Here is an 18,856-nt window from a genome sequence, read left to right on the forward strand (position 1 = left end):
GTGAGGTCTCAGCTCACTGCAAGCTCCGCCTCCCAGGTTCACACCATTCTCCTGCCTCAGCCTCCCAAGTAGCTGGGACTACAGGCGCCCACCACCACACCAGCTAATTTTTTGTATTTTTAGTAGAGATGGGGTTTCACTGTGTTAGCCAGGATGGTCTCAATCTCCTGACCTCGTGATCCACCTGCCTTGGCCTCCCAATTTTTTTTTTTTTTAGAGACACAGTCTTCCTCTGACACTCAGGCTGGAGGGCACAAGTTTTTTTCTTTTCTTTTTTTTGAGACAGGTTCTCACTCTTTCACCCAGGCCTCAGTGCAGTGATGCAATCACAGCTCACTGCAGCCTTGACCTCCTGGACTCTAGTCATCCTCCCATCTCAGCCCTCAAGTAGCTAGGACTACAGGCACATGCCACCATGCCCAGCTAATTTTTGTATTTTTCTTTTGAAACCGGGTTTTGCTGTGTTGCTTAGGCTAGTCTCAAACTCCGGGACTCAAGTGATCTGCCTGCCTCAGTCTCCCAGAGTGTTAGGGTTACAAGCGTGAGTCACGATTGGGCATGGTGGTGCATGCCTGTGATCCTAGCTACTTGGAAATTATTTCACACAAGTTCTTTAAAAAAAAAAAAAAAAAAAGAGACGGATCTCACTATTATGTTGCCCAGGCTGGTCTTGAATTCCTGGGCTCAAGTATCCTCCCACCTCAGCCTTCCAAAGTGCTAGGATTACAGGCATGAGCCACCACTCCCACCTTCACGTAAGTTCTTGAAAGATAATTTTACTTGATATAGAAATCCAGATTGACAGTTATTTCTTTCCAGCATTTTGGAGTTATCCTGCTGTTCTCTACTTTCGTTGTTTCTGTTGGCAAGTTTGGCAGTAGTCAGTTTGTTATTCCTTTGTAGGTGATCTGTCTTTTTTCTTTCTGGCTTCTGTTAGAAGTTTCTTTTCTTTATTTTGGCCTTGGCTATTCTGCATATTCATTACAATGTGTGTAAGGTATGAATTTATCTTTATTTATTTTGCTTGGTTTTTGTAGATTCATGTCTTTCAGCTCTGGGAAGTTGTCAGCCATTTTCTCTTGGAATATTTACCCTTCCCTATTTATTATTTCTGCATGTAACTCAAGTAAATGGTTCCTAGACTGTTTTGTTTTTTGCTTTTTTATTCCCTAAGATAGAGTCTTGCTCTGTTGCCCAGGCTGGAGGGCTCTGGCGTGAACTCTGCTCACTACAACCTCCACCTCCTGGGTTCAAGTGATTTTCCCTGATCTCAGACTCCCAAGTCGCTGGGACTACAAGTGTGCACCACCACATCTGGCTAATTTTTGTATTTTTAATAGAGACGGGGTTTCACTATGTCAGCCAGTCTGGTCTCAAACTCCTGACCTCAGGTTATCTGCCCACCTCAGCCTCCCAAAGTGCTGGAATTACAGGTTTGAGCCATCACACCCAGCCAACTTTTTTATTCTATTGTTTTTTATATTTTATTTTTTTTGAGATGGAGTCTCGCTTTGTTGCCCAGCCTGGAGTGCAGTGGTGGGATCTCAGGCCACCGCAACCTTCACCTTCCGGGTTCAAGCAATTCTCCTGCCTCAGCCTCCTGAGTAGCTGGGACTACAGGTGTGTGCTACCACGCCCGGCTAATTTTTTATATTTTTAGTAGAGACAGGGTTTCACCGTGTTAGCCAGGATGGTCTCGAACTCCTGACCTCGTGATCCACCTGTCTCGGCCTCCCAAAGTGCTGAGATTACAGGCATGAGCCACCGCGCCCGGCCCTTATTCTGTTATTTATATCTCTTCTTTCATATTTTGCATCTCTTTTTCTCCTTGTACTGGTTTCTGGGTAATTTTTTCTTTTTTTCTTTCTTTTTTTTTTGAGATGGAGTCTTGCTCTGTCGCCCAGGCTGGAGTGCAGTGATTTGATCTTGGCTCACTGCAAGCTCCGCCTCCCGGGTTCATGCCATTTTCCTGTCTCAGCCTTCCGAGCAGCTGGGCCTACAGGCACCTGCCACCACGCCTGGCTAATTTTTTTGTATTTTTAGTGGAAACGGGGTTTCACAGTGTTAACCAGGATGGTCTCGATCTCCTGACCTCGTGATCTGCCTACCTCAGCCTCCCAAAGTGCTGGGATTACAGGCGTGAGCCACTGCACCTGGCCAGGGTAATTTTTTCAAAGCTATGTTTTAGTTCACAGATTCCTCTTTGTGTCTAAGCTGTTACTCATTTTTTGACCTAAAAATTCAATTTAAAGGTTTTTTTTTATTCTAAAAATTAGCAGGCATGGTGGTGCTCCTGTAGTCTAAGTCTCAGCTACTCAAGAGGCTGAAGCTAGAGAATCACTTGAGCCCCGGAGTTTGAGACCAATGTGGGCAAATCGAAACACCGTCTCTACATAAAATACAAAAATTAGCTGGGCATGATGAGGTGCACTTGTGGTCCCAGCTACTCAGGAGGCTGAGGTGGGAGGATCGCTTGAGCCCAGGAGGCAGAGGTTGCAGTGAGCTGAGATTGTACCACTGCACTCCAACCTGGGTGACACAGCGAGACCCTGTCTCACAGAGAAAATCTGAGTTGTAGGGATTTTCAAGTATTTGTGTTAGTTGAGGTCTCCAAATGGAAATAGTGATTGGGAACTAGTTTAAAACAAAAGGTGTATTCAGTGTGAGGTTGGTTCCAAAGTGCACAGTTTGACAGCCCAGGGAGCGAGTGAGGTGTGTTGTTGGTGTTTTCCATGATACAGGGGAACTGACTCCAGTGTGGCCAGCATACAAGACTTTGGTAAAATCATTACTTTGTTCTGGAACTCGATTTTAGCATCTGTGAAATGACTGGGTGACTTCTAAAGTTCCTTCTGGGGCAGAAAATACATGCTTCTAAGGTTCTGTCTCATTGCTTTTTTTTTATTATAATGTAATAATTTAATAAGCATTTATTTAAGATCTGTGTTCAGAGCATTATGTTAGGAGTATTGGAAGTAAAGCATTGTAATAGCTCTTGCCTTCAGTAAGCTCGCAGTCTGGCAGTTGGATTAAAAAAATGACCATACGCAGCAGTGATACAGCCTCTAAGAGGGAACTCTACTATGTGGTAGAGATATGTGTCCCCCTGCAAATACCAGGAAAGACCATTAATTATTGTCCAATACAGAATGATGTTCTGGTGTCCTTTTTAGAGAGATTCAGTCAGTCTTTAAAGATAATGCTGTTGCTGCTACTGCTAATAATAATAGTGATAGCTACCACTTACTGAGTGTTTACTATGTACCTTGTACTAAACACTTGACATAAGTTAACTCATTTAATCTTAAACCAAGGAAGTAGATAATGATTCTCATTTTACAGATGAAGAAACTGAAATAGAGAGAGATGAAGAAATGTGCCTAAGGTTACAAAGTTTAGTGAACTGGGATCAGAACCTGGGTTGTCTGGCCTTAGAGTTATAAACCATAGATAGGAATTGAGCACATTTATTAATCAGCATTGCGAGGCTAATGGAATTTTGATAAAGACCCAAACCAGGTTATTTTCTGCACCAGCGATACTAGACATACTGTGGAAATATAAACAGGATAGGGTGCATTAAAGTTCACTTGCATTTGTTCAGTTAGACAGATGGTTGATTTATCTTTTGTTGCTTCACTCAGCGTCATTTTCTTTTTTTTTTTTTTTTTTTTTTTTTTTGAGACGGAGTCTCGCTCTGTCACCCAGGCTGGAGTGCAGTGGCCGGATCTCAGCTCAGCTCACTGCAAGCTCCGCCTCCCGGGTTTACGCCATTCTCCTGCCTCAGCCTCCCGAGTAGCTGGGACTACAGGCGCCCGCCACCTCGCCCGGCTAGTTTTTTGTATTTTTTAGTAGAGACGGGGTTTCACCGTGTTAGCCAGGATGGTCTTGATCTCCTGACCTCGTGATCCGCCCGTCTCGGCCTTCCAAAGTGCTGGGATTACAGGCTTGAGCCACTGCGCCTGGCCTACTCAGCGTCATTTTCAAAACCACACCCAAGGCCAGGCAGTGGCTCATGCCTGTATTCCTAGCAGTTTGAGAAGCTGAGGTCAGAGGATCACTTGAAGCCAGGAGTTTGAGACCAACCTTGTCCATGTAGTGAGACCATGGCTCAACAAACAATGAATAATAAACATATTTACTCTCATGGGAGATCTGTGTGCCAGACATTGTGCTAGGCATTTTACATTTATTAGTTCTAATTGCCCCAACAACCTGGGAACATATGACCGAGTGTTTTTTATTACAAATGTGGAAACTGACGTACAGAAGACAAGAAGCCTGTGAAGTGGTAGTAAGGCATTGCTGGCACAAAGTCAGAACCTGCCTCTTTGGACCCTGCGCCTCTTTGTCTGTGGGGAGAAGGGATTGTTGATGATGTGATAGCTAGAAAACATATCATTCATCAGCATAAATCCCAGGTGGATTAAAAAGAAATGTTTAAGGCCGGGCGCGGTGGCTCAAGCCTGTAATCCCAGCACTTTGGGAGGCCGAGACGGGCGGATCACGAGGTCAGGAGATCGAGACCATCCTGGCGAACACGGTGAAACCCCGTCTCTACTAAAAATACAAAAACTAGCCGGGTGACGTGGCGGGCGCCTGTAGTCCCAGCTACTCGGGAGGCTGAGGCAGGAGAATGGCGTGAACCCGGGAGGCGGAGCTTGCAGTGAGCTGAGATCCGGCCACTGCACTCCAGTCCGGGCGACAAGAGCGAGACTCCGCCTCAAAAAAAAAAAAAAAAAAAAAAAAGAAATGTTTAAAATTATAGAGGCACTGTGGAGACAAAGCAAAATAAAATGTTTATCAGAGATAACGCCTTAACATTTTCTTGGTACATTTTATTAGATGTGTGCTTGGGAAGGAATAATAACTTTCTTTTTAAAAGCAGAAGAAATCACAAAGGAAAAGGTTTGTTGACCTAAATATGCAAAATGTTAAAATATTTTCTTATTGAAAAATAAAATTATAGAAGATAATAGTCTGAGAATGACAAATATGATAAAAGGGTCAGTACCTGTACCATTTTTTTTTCAGATGTGTGTGTAGAAATAAATACATGAAGATCTCAACAGATATGTGGACAAAGGAAATAATAGACTATGGGAAATTTTATTTTTTTATTTTTATTTTATTTTTATTTTTTGAGACGGAGTCTTGCTCTGTCGCCCAGGCTGGAGTGCAGTGGCCGGATCTCAGCTCACTGCAAGCTCCACCTCCCGGGTTTACGCCATTCTCCTGCCTCAGCCTCCCGAGTAGCTGGGACTACAGGCGCTGCCACCTCGCCCGGCTAGTTTTTTGTATTTTTTAGTAGAGACGGGGTTTCACCGTGTTAGCCAGGATGGTCTCGATCTCCTGACCTCGTGATCCGCCCGTCTCGGCCTCCCAAAGTGCTGGGATTACAGGCTTGAGCCACCGCACCCGGCCGGGAAATTTTAAATGTAAATAAGCATATAAAAAAATTCATGCTCACCTACTGAGAGAAATGTCAAATAAAGTAGACATTTCTACACTCCAGCCTCGGCGACATTGAGACCCTGTCTGAAAAAAGCCAAAACAAAGCAGACATTTCCCATCTACCAAAACAGAGAAATTTTAGTGATAGCTTCTGCTTCCTTTTCAGAGTATGTAAGCCAAAAACGAAGTGAAACTTTTTATTTAATCCTCGCCCATTTTGGAGGTTTTCTTTACTGTAAGTTTTCCTTTCCAGTGTCAGGCTTACCCTTCACGCAGTTACCACTTTAGACACATTGTTTACCACCATTTCATTTAGCAGCTGCGTTATTCATAAGATCACTTTATGATGGCATACTTTTCCATCTTACTGTTTTATAATTATTAAATGATTCCCCTGGTATTGTTCCTTTGTTTTTTTTTTTTTTTTTTTCAGGAGAAACATTCTCAGGTTAGTACTGTTAATCCCTCCTTACGTGTTTAATTAGATTATAGAGTGTTGGTTTTTTCCTTCCTTATAAAATCTTACGTAGAGTTTTCTATACTGTGTCCAGTCAACCTGTGCTTCCTGACTTAGCTGAGTCTTCCTGCAGTCTTTATGGGGTTTCACTGTAGTACCAGGCTCACTTAGTTACAACTTGCCTGAGGTCTAGAAATCTCCTTTTCTTTCTTTTCTTATTGTCCTACCTCTGGGAGTTGTTTGTGTGAGCTTTAGTCTCCAAATCTAGCCATCAAGAGGCAGACATAGTAGTTACTTTTGCTTTATCAACTTTGGGAATTGACGTAATTCTTGGAAACATAAGACCTTCTTAATTCAGAGATACAAAACCCCATTTGATATGCAGATTGTCTATTTGCAGTCTAGAATTTCCTTGTGAGTGGCGAACTTGTGAGTGAAATTTGGAGTGTTTTAGTTTGCCGCTGTCCTCCAAGGGTGTCTTCAGTGGGACGTCAGTTGTGATTGAATGAAGCAAAGCAAAGGGTTTTTCTTAGTCATGTGCCTTTAGAAACCAAACTTAGATTAGCATTTTTAGTCCAAAATGTTAGATCTGGAAATGCATTTGTTCTTTAATATGTATTAATTGAGAGACTATTATGGTGACAGCTCTGTGAATATAGTAGTGAATAAGACAGACAAGTTTCTTGTCCTCTTGGGAGTTTTATTATACTGGGGGAGATAGTTTATTTCTGACAGTAATACTAAGAGTTAACACTTAAGTACTTCCTATTTATCAGCCACTTACTCTAAGCATTTTACATGCATTAACCTGTTATTAAACTCATAATTCACATGTGGAAACTTCCACCAGAGAAGTTAAGAAATGTTGCCAAGGTTACAGAGTCAGTGAGTGACTGAGCTGGAGTTTGAGCTCAGGCAGTCTAGCTCCAGAGTCTGTGCCCTGATAGTGATAAGTGCTTTGAAGGGTAAGAAAACACAAAAAGTCCAGGGTGATTTGAGAGAGCTGGGAGTGGGGACTATTCTAAATAGGGTGGGCAGGGAAGCAGACTTCAAAATTTAGAGGTGAAATTTGACCGGCAGCCAAACTGATAAGGACTAAAGCATTCAGAGTAGCTGGAATAAATTATTTGTTCTAGGCAGAGAGGACAGCAAGTACAAAGACTGAGGCAGGAAGGGACTGGGGGTGTTTGAGGACAGAAGGGAGACTGGTGTGTCTGGGAGATGGTGAGCAAGGGAGCGTGGGGGCTGGGGGCCGAACTGGGAAGGCCCGTGCATGTTGGGGTCAAGAGTGCAGATTTTATTCTAGGGGCTGTGGGAAGCCATTGAACTCTTGGCCCCAAGTGGTCCTTGGCCTTCCAAAGTGCTGGGATTAGAGTCATGAACTACCACTGCCAAATTAAGGAGGGTGTGACATTTAAATATAGTAATACCTTTATGGAGAATGAATTATTAAGAGTTTACGAGTTTAGAAGCAGAGAGACAAGACTAGAGATTGAGCCTTATTTTGAATAAGTTAGGTTTGAGTGGACTTTAAAGATTCAAACAGATGTTTTATCGGCATTTGGACATACAAGTTTGGACTTGGAAGAGTTTAGGGCTAGAGATAAAAATTTGGGGTCCATTAGTGTATATAAATCAGTGGTTCTCAACTCTTGAGTGCACATTTGACTCACCTTTAAAAATGCTGATGCCCAGGCTCCATTCCTAGAGATTCGGATTCTGTGGGTCTGGGTTTGGGTCTAGCCATGGTTTGTTTTAAAGCTATCTAGGTCACTCTAATGTATGGCGAGGGCTGAGAACCACTGGTGGAGGTGGTGTTTAGAGCCAAGGATGGACCTGGATCAGTGTAATCCTTTAAGGCAAACTTGTCCAACCTGTGGCCCATGTGTGGCCCAGGACAGCTTTGAATGCGGCCTAACACAAATTTGTAAACTTTCTTAAAACACTATGAGATTTAAGTTCATCAACTATCGTTAGTGTATTTTATGTGTGGCCCGAGACAGTTCTTCCAGAGTGGCCCAGGGAAGCCAAAAGATTGGACACCCCTGGCTTAAGGCAATGGGATAGCTAGGGAAGAGAAGCAGCTCAGGGTACTGGGCACCCAGCAGGTAGAAGTTGGATAAAAGAGGTAGAACAGCAAGGGAGACTCCCAGCAGTAGCTGGAGAGGTAGGAAGAAAACCAGAAACTGATGTCTGAAAACCAGAAGAGGACAGTGATTCCTGAAAGTGGGAGCAGCTCTGCCAGATGTTGCTGAGAGCTAGTAAAGTGAATGCGGTCAGAAGGAATTGAAACCAGCGTCACTGAGGAGTGGGTCTCAGAGGTTCAAACCAGGGTTTTAGGAGCTATGGATTCAAATCCTACCCCTGCCACTAGTTTTCTTTGTAAAATTAAACAGGATGCTCAACCTTTTTATCTTTGCTTATTTACCAAAATGTGACTGAACTATCTCAATGCTTAAAGAAAGGAGATGATAAACAGACAGCTTTATTCCCCTCTCCCATTCCCAGACAAAAGCCAGTTCTTACCTGGGGTTTTGGCTCTAGCTTTCTCTCTGCCTGGAATGCCTTTCTGGATATATGGATATATGGCCACCTGGCCCAGTGCTCTCACCACCTGTTTGTCTATGAGTCCTTCCTCAGCTGTCCCCTTCTCTGGGAGCTTTCCTCTGCTCTTCGTACTTAATGATGTGACTCACCTCCCCACCCGGTGGACTCCCAGTTCCCTACCCATAGCACTTGTCGCCTTCTAACAGACTGTGTGATTTACTTATGTATCATGTTTACTGCCTGGCCACCCTGCAGGAATGTAAGAAATCTTTGTTTTGTTCATTGATGTCCCCCAAGAATCTGGATTGCTGAGCAGTGCCTGGTCTATAGCAGCCTCACAGTTGGTGCTTGGTAGATACTTGGTGACTGAGTGCTGACTCCATGACAGTGATTGTTATCCTTTGACTCTGCTCCATTGCTTTTGAAAAGTTGCATGGGATCTGCCACTTCTCTCCATGACCCAACTATAGAGACTTCTAAAGTGTGGCCTCTCCCCTCTACCTCTGTACTGTCATGCCTATTGAAATGACTCCATTTTGGTGCCATATAAGTAAGAACTAATACGTATGTATGCAATTTGAATCATAATTTTCCTTTGTTTAAATTTATGTTTGGCCTTTTTTTGCCATTTGTGGCTATTAAGACTTTTCATGATTTTCCCTTCCAAATATCACTTGGAATTTTCTTTTTTTTTTTTTTTTTTTTTTGAGACGGAGTCTCGCTCTGCCGCCCAGGCTGGAGTGCAGTGGCCAGATCTCGGCTCACTGCAAGCTCCGCCTCCCGGGTTCACGCCATTCTCCTGCCTCAGCCTCCTGAGTAGCTGGGACTACAGGCGCCCGCCACGTCGCCCGGCTAGTTTTTTGTATTTTTAGTAGAGACGGGGTTTCACCATGTTAGCCAGGATGGTCTCGATCTCCTGACCTCGTGATCCGCCCGTCTCGGCCTCCCAAAGTGCTGGGATTACAGGCTTGAGCCACCGCGCCCGGCCATCACTTGGAATTTTCATGTTATTATTTTAATTTTTTTGAGACAGAGCTTCACTCTATCACCCAGGCTAGAGTGCAGTGGCATGATCGTGGCCCACTACAGCCTCTACTGGGTTCAAGTGATCCTCTCACCTCAGCCTCCCAAGTAGCTGGGACTACAGGTGCATGCCACCATGCCCATCTAATTTTTGTATTTTGTTTGTTTGTGTTTGTAGAGATAGGGTTCTGCCATATTGCTCAGGCTAGTCTCAAACTCTGGGCTGAAGCGATCTGCCCACTTCTGCTTCCCAAGGTGCTGGGATTACAGTTGTGAGCCACTGTACCAGGCTTTACTTGGAATTTTTTTTTTTTTTTTTTTTTTTTTGAGACGGAGTCTTGCTCTGTCGCCCAGGCTGGAGTGCAGTGGCCGGATCTCAGCTCACTGCAAGCTCCGCCTCCCGGGTTTACGCCATTCTCCTGCCTCAGCCTCCCTAGTAGCTGGGACTACAGGCGCCCGCCACCACTCCCGGCTAGTTTTTTGTATTTTTTAGTAGAGACGGGGTTTCACTGTGTTAGCCAGGATGGTCTCGATCTCCTGACCTCGTGATCCGCCCGTCTCGGCCTCCCAAAGTGCTGGGATTACAGGCTTGAGCCACCGCGCCCGGTCCTACTTGGAATTTTTAAAGACTTCAGAAATTATTTGAATGTTAGTATAGGAAAGTGGTAGTAATAATTAGAAGCAAATTACATATATGAGAAACAGTATTTAATATATTTTGGAAACCAAGTGTTATGACAGGGATCAGAAATTTTCAGTTGTCACTGACAGTAAAAATCATTGCAAGAAGCAGTTTGGTGCTGTGGAAAGTTCATAGTCTTGGAAGCCAGGATACTTGGTTCTTAGGTTTGTTCAGTAATCTTAGCCACCCTACAGTGAGTGTCTGCTGTCTGCCAAACACTCTAAATGATTTCCAGACAGCATTTTTGATTTTACAATATCACTCATGGTTGCCATTACTACACCTTGTTTTTTTTGTTTTGTTTTGTTTTTTGTTTTCTAAATCATAGGGTCTCACCGTGTTGCCCAGGCTGATCTCAAACTCCTGGGCTGAAGTGATCCTCTTGCCTCAGCCTCCCAAGTAGCTGTGAGTACAGGCATGAGTCACTGTGCCTGGCTACTTCAGCCTGTTTATAGATTGAAATACTGAGTTCCAGAGAAAAGATAAGCAAGAAAGAAAAGATTCTGTTCTGATATGAACAGAATCATTTTGGAGACCATGTGGGGCACATTTAACCCCCATACATTGTCAACTAGAGAGTTTGGTTAATTTACTATCTCTACCTTAAGGTAAGATACAATCTCCGAGGACCTACATTTTATGACCTGTGAGATCAGGATAAGGCTATCCTGCTAAAACACTTAAATAACAGATTTATGGCCGGGAATGGTGGCTCATGCCTATAATCCTATCTCTTTGGGAGGCCGAGGCGGGCAGATTGCCTGAGTTCAGGAGTTCGAGAACAGCCTGGGCAACATGGTGAAACGCCATCTCTACTAAAATACAAAAAATTAGCTGGGCGTGGTGGCGTGTGCCTGTAGTCCCAGCTATTTGGGAGGCTGAGACAGGTGAATTGCTTGAACCCGGGAGGCGGAGCTTGCCGTGAGCCAAGATCGTGTGTGCCATTGCTCCACCCTGGGCCACAGAGCGAGACTCCGTCTCAAAAAAAAAAAAAAAGGAATTTATATTGTAAAATATAAAACTTTAAACAAACGTTTGGTATCATTATGCTGCTGAAAATACAGTGTTCCAACAGTGTCCTCTGTTCATTTTATACCCACAGTGATGCTTATTATTTTATTTATTCGAATGCATCTGAGATGCCAAGCTCAGGAGATTTTTGGAGTCCTGCTCTGTGTGCCCGTCTGCCAGGTGGCCCTACACTCATGAGCACTCTTAGGTGTTTACACTTCCTTCCCCTTTCTGGTCAGGGTCCCTGGCTCCCTGTGGAGTCTCCTCTCCAGGAGGTGGGGTGGGAGCTGATGCCTGCAGGGAATGGGGGGCCTATTGCTCTCAGTGATGCTTATTATTTTATTTATGTTCTTAATGGTTTGAGTTTTTGGTTTTTTAAGAGATGGGGTCTTGCTTTGTTGCCTGGCTGGACTTTAACTCCTGGGCCCCATTGTGCCTCACTTGTTTCATTTTTCAAATTTTATTATTTTGTAAATTTACGTTTTATAAATTAATCTTTAAAAATGTATGTGTGTGTGTGTATCTATGAACAATAAAGGATCTCCTGGTCATCTCTGTCCCTATCCACCCAGCTCCCTCTTCTTCCTTACAAGTAAATCACCATTGTAAGTTTCTTGTATATTCTTCCTGCATTTCTTTATGCAAATACAAGCAAATGTGAATATTTTTCTTATTCTCTTCCTTCCCCCCACAAAAGGTACCATACACACACTATTTTCTCTTGGTTTTTTTTTTTTTTTTTCTGCCTGACAGTATTTCCTTGTTTTTGTGAAGACTAGACCGTCTAAAATTTTGTGTACTCATAATTACTTGATAGCATAAAGACTTTCAAGTCTCCATCAGCTGACATAATTAATTTTCAATGAACATACCTTTGGCAAGTCTTCTTAGGCTTATTTTTGTGATTTTAAATGCTTCCTGCCTAGCTCTAAAAGGAAAACCTGGCACCATCTTCAGAAGTTTCAGAGTTAATGAAGTGTCTCATGTTTCATTCAGCCTTTGCGTGTACAGAATAAATATATTTTTCTCAGTACATTTACCCATTGTGGTGTTCTCAGTTTATGAGCCCTTACGATAATTTTCAAAGCTTTCTTTTATCATTTGTCTTCCAGATAAACCAGCTACTTCACAACTAGGAACTTTTACTTGTTGATTATTAAATTCTGTCAAAACTGCCTGTTTTTTTGTGGTCAGTATTTTAATCTCCCTTATCTGCAATCCTGCCAAACTTCCCCACCTTCTCCTTCCCTCTAGAAAAGTAAAATCCAACTCAAACCATTATTTAGCAAACCACTCTCACAGAGTAAAATTCAGAAAAAAATTTTGTTTCAATAAAAAGATTTTGAAAGATTTAATCACTTCAACAAAAGTATAGTTAAAAAATTAAAATATTGGCCGGGCGCGGTGGCTCAAGCCTGTAATCCCAGCACTTTGGGAGGCCGAGACGGGCGGATCACGAGGTCAGGAGATCGAGACCATCCTGGCTAACACGGTGAAACTCCGTCTCTACTAAAAAAAATACAAAAAAAACTAGCCGGGCGAGGTGGCGGGCGCTTGTGGTCCCAGCTACTAGGGAGGCTGAGGCAGGAGAATGGCGTAAACCCAGGAGGTGGAGCTTGCAGTGAGCTGAGATCCGGCCACTGCACTCCAGCCTGGGCGACAGAGAGAGACTCCGTCTCAAAAAAAAAAAAAAAAAAAAAAAATTAAAATATTATATTAATTGAAGGACAGTAACAGTATAATGAGGGAGCAAAAATAGAGAAAGCAGCTGACATTGCCAGAAGATAAGTCAAGTTCTGCTTTTTCCCACATGTGGATTGTTCAGGACATGTGGCTCAGAATATGTGAATTAGTATAGTAACTACAGCAGGGTCTCTCTTGGGTTCTGTTATTTGCTTAAGTGCGAGATAGCAGATATATAAAATTATTTCTCCTAGATTTCTCTCCTGAAATCTTAACTGCAGTCTGCTTTGTGGAATTTCTTCTTGAAAAAACTTGTTTAAGAGTATACTGATTGATATTTGTTCATGGGCCATCTGAAAATTCTGGATGTTTTATTTTATTTTATTTATTTCATTTCATTTTTTTTGAGACAGTCTCCCTCTGTCCCCCAGGCTGGAGTGCAGTAGCACAATCTTGGCTTACTGCAAACCTTCGCCTCTCAGGTTCGAGCAGTTCTCCTGCCTCAGCCTCCGGAATAGCTGGGACTATAGGCACGCACCATCGCACCCAGTTAATTTTTTTTTTTTTTGTATTTTTAGTAGAGATGGGGTTTCACCATGTTGGCCAGGCTGGTCTCGAAGTCCTGACCTCAGGTGATCTGTCTGCCTTGGCCTCCCAGAGTGCTGAGATGACAGGCGTGAGCCTCTGTGCCTGGCCTGGAGGTTATTTTAAATAGTATTTTTGGGGGGAATGAAAACAAATTTTGTGAAAATTAGTAATACAGAATGATTTTGTGTTTTTTTTATCATTCATTCATTTACCAAATATTTATTGAGGCCTGTTCTGTGCTGAATGGTGGGGAGATGGTGCTGCACTAGACAGAAGAACACCAGTGTGCCTGCTAGCTCTTCCCGTGTTTACATTTTGATTTTCTGTGCTGCAGTACAGTAGATGAGCTTGGCATTGAGAGTAAGTAGTTTTGGATTTAGGTTTTGAAAAAACCAGCTATTTATTTATTGTGAGACCTCTGGAACTTAAAACTGTGAGCCAGGCACACCTGTAATCCCAATACTTTGGGAAGCCAAGGTGGGTGGATTGCTTGAGCCCAGGAGTTCAAGACCAGCCTGGGAAACTTGGCGAAACCCCATCTCTACAAAAAATACAATAATTTTCTGGGCATGGTGGCATGCCCCTGTAGTCCCAAGCGACTCAGGAGGCTGAGATGGGAGGATCACTTGAGCCCAGGAGACGGAGGTTGTAGTGAGCCCAGATCACACCACTGCACTCCAGCCTGGATGACAGAGCAAGACCCAGTCTGAAAAAGAAAGAAAACCCACAAAAACACTGAGTTAGTCTTTGATCTGCACATGGAGGCATCTTGTTAGGGTGGTTGGGATTAATTAGTGTGTGTGAGAACATTGTTCTCTGCAGTGGTCTTCATAATGTCCTTATACAATTCATGGTCACTTTTCTGGATCCCTCACATTTTCTAGCTGCATTTTCCTCAACTGGGTTTGGGAAAAATTAGGTCTGGAGTTTGGGAGGGGAGCTGTTTTTATTTTACAGGAGAGGTAACTCCATACGTGTTGAAGTTTTACAGGAGTGAGTGAAACCAACCTCTGATTTTTGGCTCAGTACTGACCCTTGGACTGGAGAGTCCTGTTGTCAGCAACAAGAACACAGTTTAATGAGAAGCAATTAGGAGTGCAGTCTCCAAACCACAGTCTTAATTTCAAATTCTTGCTTCTCCTCTTACTGCCTTCTCAACCTTAAGCAAGTAACTGGAATATCTCTCATAATATACCATAGGATTAATTAATGCTGTAGTTAAAAGAAAAACACCAGCTATATAATTGTATAAAAGACTTAATAAAATGTGGATGATTTAGGCTGGGAAGCCGTTAACTAACCATTCATCATTAAAGAGCGAGGAAGCAAGAGGACCCACTTGAGTAGGCTGGGACACTTTGCTGTGGTTCAGTTGTACGCTTTGCTCTTGTTTCTAATTGGAGACATCCTGATTGTCAATGTGAAGTGGAGGCAGGAGGAGGAGCTCTGGAGCCAGGCAGCCCGAGTTCAGACTCCAGCAACCCCATTGTTGACTGGCTGCTTAACTGTGTCATGCCTTATCTGCAGAAAAAATGACTTAATACACACATAGTAAACAGTGATAACTTCAGCTGTGATTATTTGAAAGGTACCTTTTGAGCAGCTTCTTCTGCAAGAGGACATCCGGAGACACAGGAATAGAAATGATCCGATCAGAGTAATTAAAGGCTTTTACTGAGCTTTGAGGTCCCAAACAGGGCACATTCAGTCAGCCTAAAGCTGTGAAGAAGAACCTTCAACATAAGGTAGGTGTTCTCTTTTAGGGTAGTGGAGAACCGCGTCCTTAGGCTAGTACTGTAAGCAGTGTGGGGTTAGAACTTACTACATTTGTGCTGTTTGATTTGGGAGCTAGTGCCAGATGTTGGGCTCCCTCCTGCCAGTAGATAACGGGGATTTCCTTTGCGTTGGCTGGTGCTGCAGCCTTCCAATATTGCAGGTTTCCAAGTGTTTGTAATGAATTTCTGGCCAGGGTGTCCATGTCTCTTCTGCTCAGGGTGCTGGCCAGGGTGTGTGCTGACTGCTACACTGTTCCAGCCCTCTGACTGGATTTAGTCATCACTGTTGGAGCCCCCAAGTCTGCTTACAATCTCGCTACTCTTTCCAGCGAAGTCTCCACCTTCTGTTTCACTGCCTATTTCCTGACCATGCAGTTTCATTTTGGATGCAGACCTCGTGGAGCCCTTTGTCCCAGGGAAGTTAGATGTTCCTTGTAGCAAATACCTTACTTCAGGAATAAACAGAGTCTCAGTTGAGCCCCTGCTGTGTATAAAACACTCCCCCAGGGCCTTTGTACAAACATGAGTTAGAAATGTATTGTTCCTGTATTTCACAGGCCCACAGACCAGTGATGGAGCAAGCATGTACCCAGATAATTTATCCGCATATGATTTGGTCCCGTTTGAAAGTGGCCATGGGAGAGGTGGGAATGGTGTATGTTGACACACAGGAGGCCAGGTGCCAGGCTTCGGGCATGGGGAACCTTCATAGAGCAGGAAGCATTTGAGTTGGATATTGAGAATGAGTGGGGGCTGAAAGGTTTAGAAGAGAGAGAATAGTTAAATTAGGTCATTAAAAATATGTGGAACACCTGCTGGGTGCCACGCACTGTGTGTAAAATCAGAGGAAGGTTGACTGCACTCACTCTGCTGTCTCTTCTGTGCTACTCCCTAAAGCTCAACAGGTGTTTATTCACCAGGTGACTGCTGCCTTCCCCAAGCCACCTGGCAGACACATGTTTTACCTCTGAAATCATCTCTGTGAAGCTTTCCTGACAGCCCCTCTGTATGAGTTTCCCAGGGCTGCTGTGACAAAGTGCCACAGACCAGGGGCTTAAACAACAGTAATGTGTCATCTCACAGTGCTGGAGGCTGGAAGTCTAAGATCAGGGTGTGGGCAGGGCTGGTTCCTCCCGAGACTGAGGGAAAATGGGCCCCATCCTCTCTCTAGCTCGGTAGTTGGCAGTCCTTGGCATTCCTTGGCTTGAGGAAGCACTGCCTCAACCTCTGCCTTCATCTACACTTAGTTCTCCCTGTGTGTGTCTCTTTGTCCACATTTTCCATTTTATAAGGACATAAGTCATTTTGGATTAGGTCTGCCTTGTGGACCCCATCTTAATGAATTATATCTGTAGCGACCCTATTTCCAAATAAGGGCATATTCTGTAGAACTCTGGGGGTTAGGGCTTCAACATGTGAATTTTGGAGAGTGGACACAATTCAACTCATAACATCTTCTCTCACTTCTTTCTACCTCCCACACATGGACACTTTTCCCCTGCTGATATACTGTAAGTAGAGTTCTGTCATGCACTAAGAGAATTTTGTCTGTCATCTGCTACTCTTTGTATGTTTTAATCTCTGGTGCCTTGCATGTAATGTGGAAAGTGTCTCCAGTGCAAATATATTGTGTGTCAGGAGTTAGTAGAAATAAGGGAAGATACTGTAGAGATCACCCCTCTTCTTGGTCTCCTACTGACAATTCCAAAGGCTCTGTGGAGTTGGGTGCCAGGTGGCCAAGGCACTAGCAGGGGATACCACTTTCATTATCTCCTGACTTTTTTCCCACGGAGCAGTAATTCATTATTAGCTGACAATCAAAGAGCATTCTAATGGACAAGATCCTTTGGGTCCTCTAGCAGGCCTTTTTCACTTGGCTCTCTTCTTCCTTGTTGCAGCCTTAGGTTTTCATGTTCCAGCTTTAGGGACTCAAAAGTAAATCATGTGAATGCTGGGAATAGTTACCATTAGCAAAGATGTCTGTGCCAGAAGGGAGATGCCAATAAATAATTGAATCTGTCCAAAAGTTTCAGAATTCCCTCATTATATATTTTAGAGAAGCAAACATTTGTCTGGTTTCTGACCTGAGGTTTAGTTACACGTTAATAAAGATGGATCATCCTGGGGCTACAGTACGTCTGCTAAGAAAAATATTCCAGCGTACCGTACTTTGTTATTTCCGGGTCAGTAAATAATGTACTAGGCAGAGTGGTGTTTTCTGGGACATTAGAAAAGGGATGTTATTTGGACTAAATAGTGCTGTTCCGTCAGGATTTTCTTCAATGCCATTTAGCAAACCAACTGTCCTTAGTCTGTCCAGCTAGCAAGAATTTGTGTAATGCAACAGGGTACTTTACAGTTTTCATACTTCAAATATCACATGAGGGGTTCTTCACCAAGCACCTGGAACCCAGTCTAGCAAAATTAGAGGAAAGGCCCTAAGGAGATTTATCTCTGTTAAGAGAAAAAGTTAACATTTTCAGGCTAAATAGTTGAATCTACTAAAGATAACAAATAATGTCTACTATCTCAACCCACCAAAGATTGAAGAGTGTTAGGATTGTCATTTGTGTTTTTTTGTGGGGTAGTTGAATAAAATTGGGCAGTTAAAATTTTCAGTTCCATGTGCCTCCTAAACAAAAATCAAAATAAGTAGTTTGTGAAGTGACTGCAGACAAAATAGGAACTGTGCTGCATTCCGGTTTTTGTAAACAGATGACATTTTCTTTCTTTCTTTCTTTCCTCTCTTCTCTTTCTTTCTCTTTCTCTTTCTTTTTCTCTTCCTCTTCCTCTTCCTCTTCCTCTTTCTCTCTTTTCTTTCTTTCTTTCTGCGGGAGTCTAACTCTGTCGCCCAGGCTGGAGTGCAGTGGTGCGATCTTGGCTCACTGCAATCTCCGCCTCCTGGGTTCACGCCATTCTCTCGCCTCAGCCTCCCAAGTAGCTGGGACTACCTGCGCCCGCCACCAGGCCCGGCTATTTTTTTGTATTTTTAGTAGAGATGGGGTTTCACTGTATTAGCCAGGATGGTCTCAATCTCCTGACCTCGTGATCCCCCTCGGCCTCCCAAAGTGCTGGGATTACAGGCGTGAGCCACCGTGCCTGGCCAACAGATGACATTTTCTAACCAGGCACATGCCATCCAATTTACCTGTCGATCATACCAAAAGCAGCAGAACTGAAGGGGAAGAATGATTGTTAAACACATTGAATTGCTTTTATGTCATTTAAGATAGTTGGTGTAAGTGTCTTGACTTTTTAAATTTGGAAACATTAAATAAAAATGGAAATAAATTTTTAAAAAAGGGATGTTAATCTTAGATAGCTGTTCATCCTGATCTCAGTAGTATCAGTCTGAAAAAGCATGCTGAAATATCTTCATCTGAAGGCAGGCAGAGACCAGCTCATGTAAGGTCTGGAGGTGCTTTCTTCTGAGAGCAAGAAGAATCATGGAGCGTTTCAAACACAAACGAAGTAGACAGCACAGTGTGATGAGTTCTGCACCAATCTTCATCCAGCGTCAGTGATCAGCTCATGGCTAGTCTTGTGTAACTTCACTTCCCCTTCCCCCCACATACGTTTTAGGCGCATTTCAGATGTCATTTTATCCAGAAACATTTCTGTATCTAATATAATCAT

General features: G+C 43.3%; 1 protein-coding gene across 12 annotated transcripts in view; it reads left to right on the forward strand.

Annotated features, from left to right (window-relative positions):
• Window positions 1–18,856, forward strand: part of ADD1 (adducin 1) — a 94,759-nt gene that overhangs the window by 13,147 nt on the left and 62,756 nt on the right. Inside the window, exon 1 of one of the 12 annotated variants that reach the window (XM_033213521.1) lies at window positions 14,878–15,190. The exons of the other annotated variants lie outside the window; for them this stretch is intronic. The gene's annotated coding sequence lies outside the window, so the exon portion shown is untranslated. Of the gene's footprint in view, window positions 1–14,877; window positions 15,191–18,856 lie in introns of those variants that run through there. 12 annotated transcript variants of the gene reach the window in all.

This window comes from Trachypithecus francoisi, unplaced genomic scaffold, assembly GCF_009764315.1.
Source record: "Trachypithecus francoisi isolate TF-2019V2 unplaced genomic scaffold, Tfra_2.0 Lachesis_group1, whole genome shotgun sequence".
Taxonomy (NCBI): Eukaryota; Metazoa; Chordata; class Mammalia; order Primates; family Cercopithecidae; genus Trachypithecus; species Trachypithecus francoisi.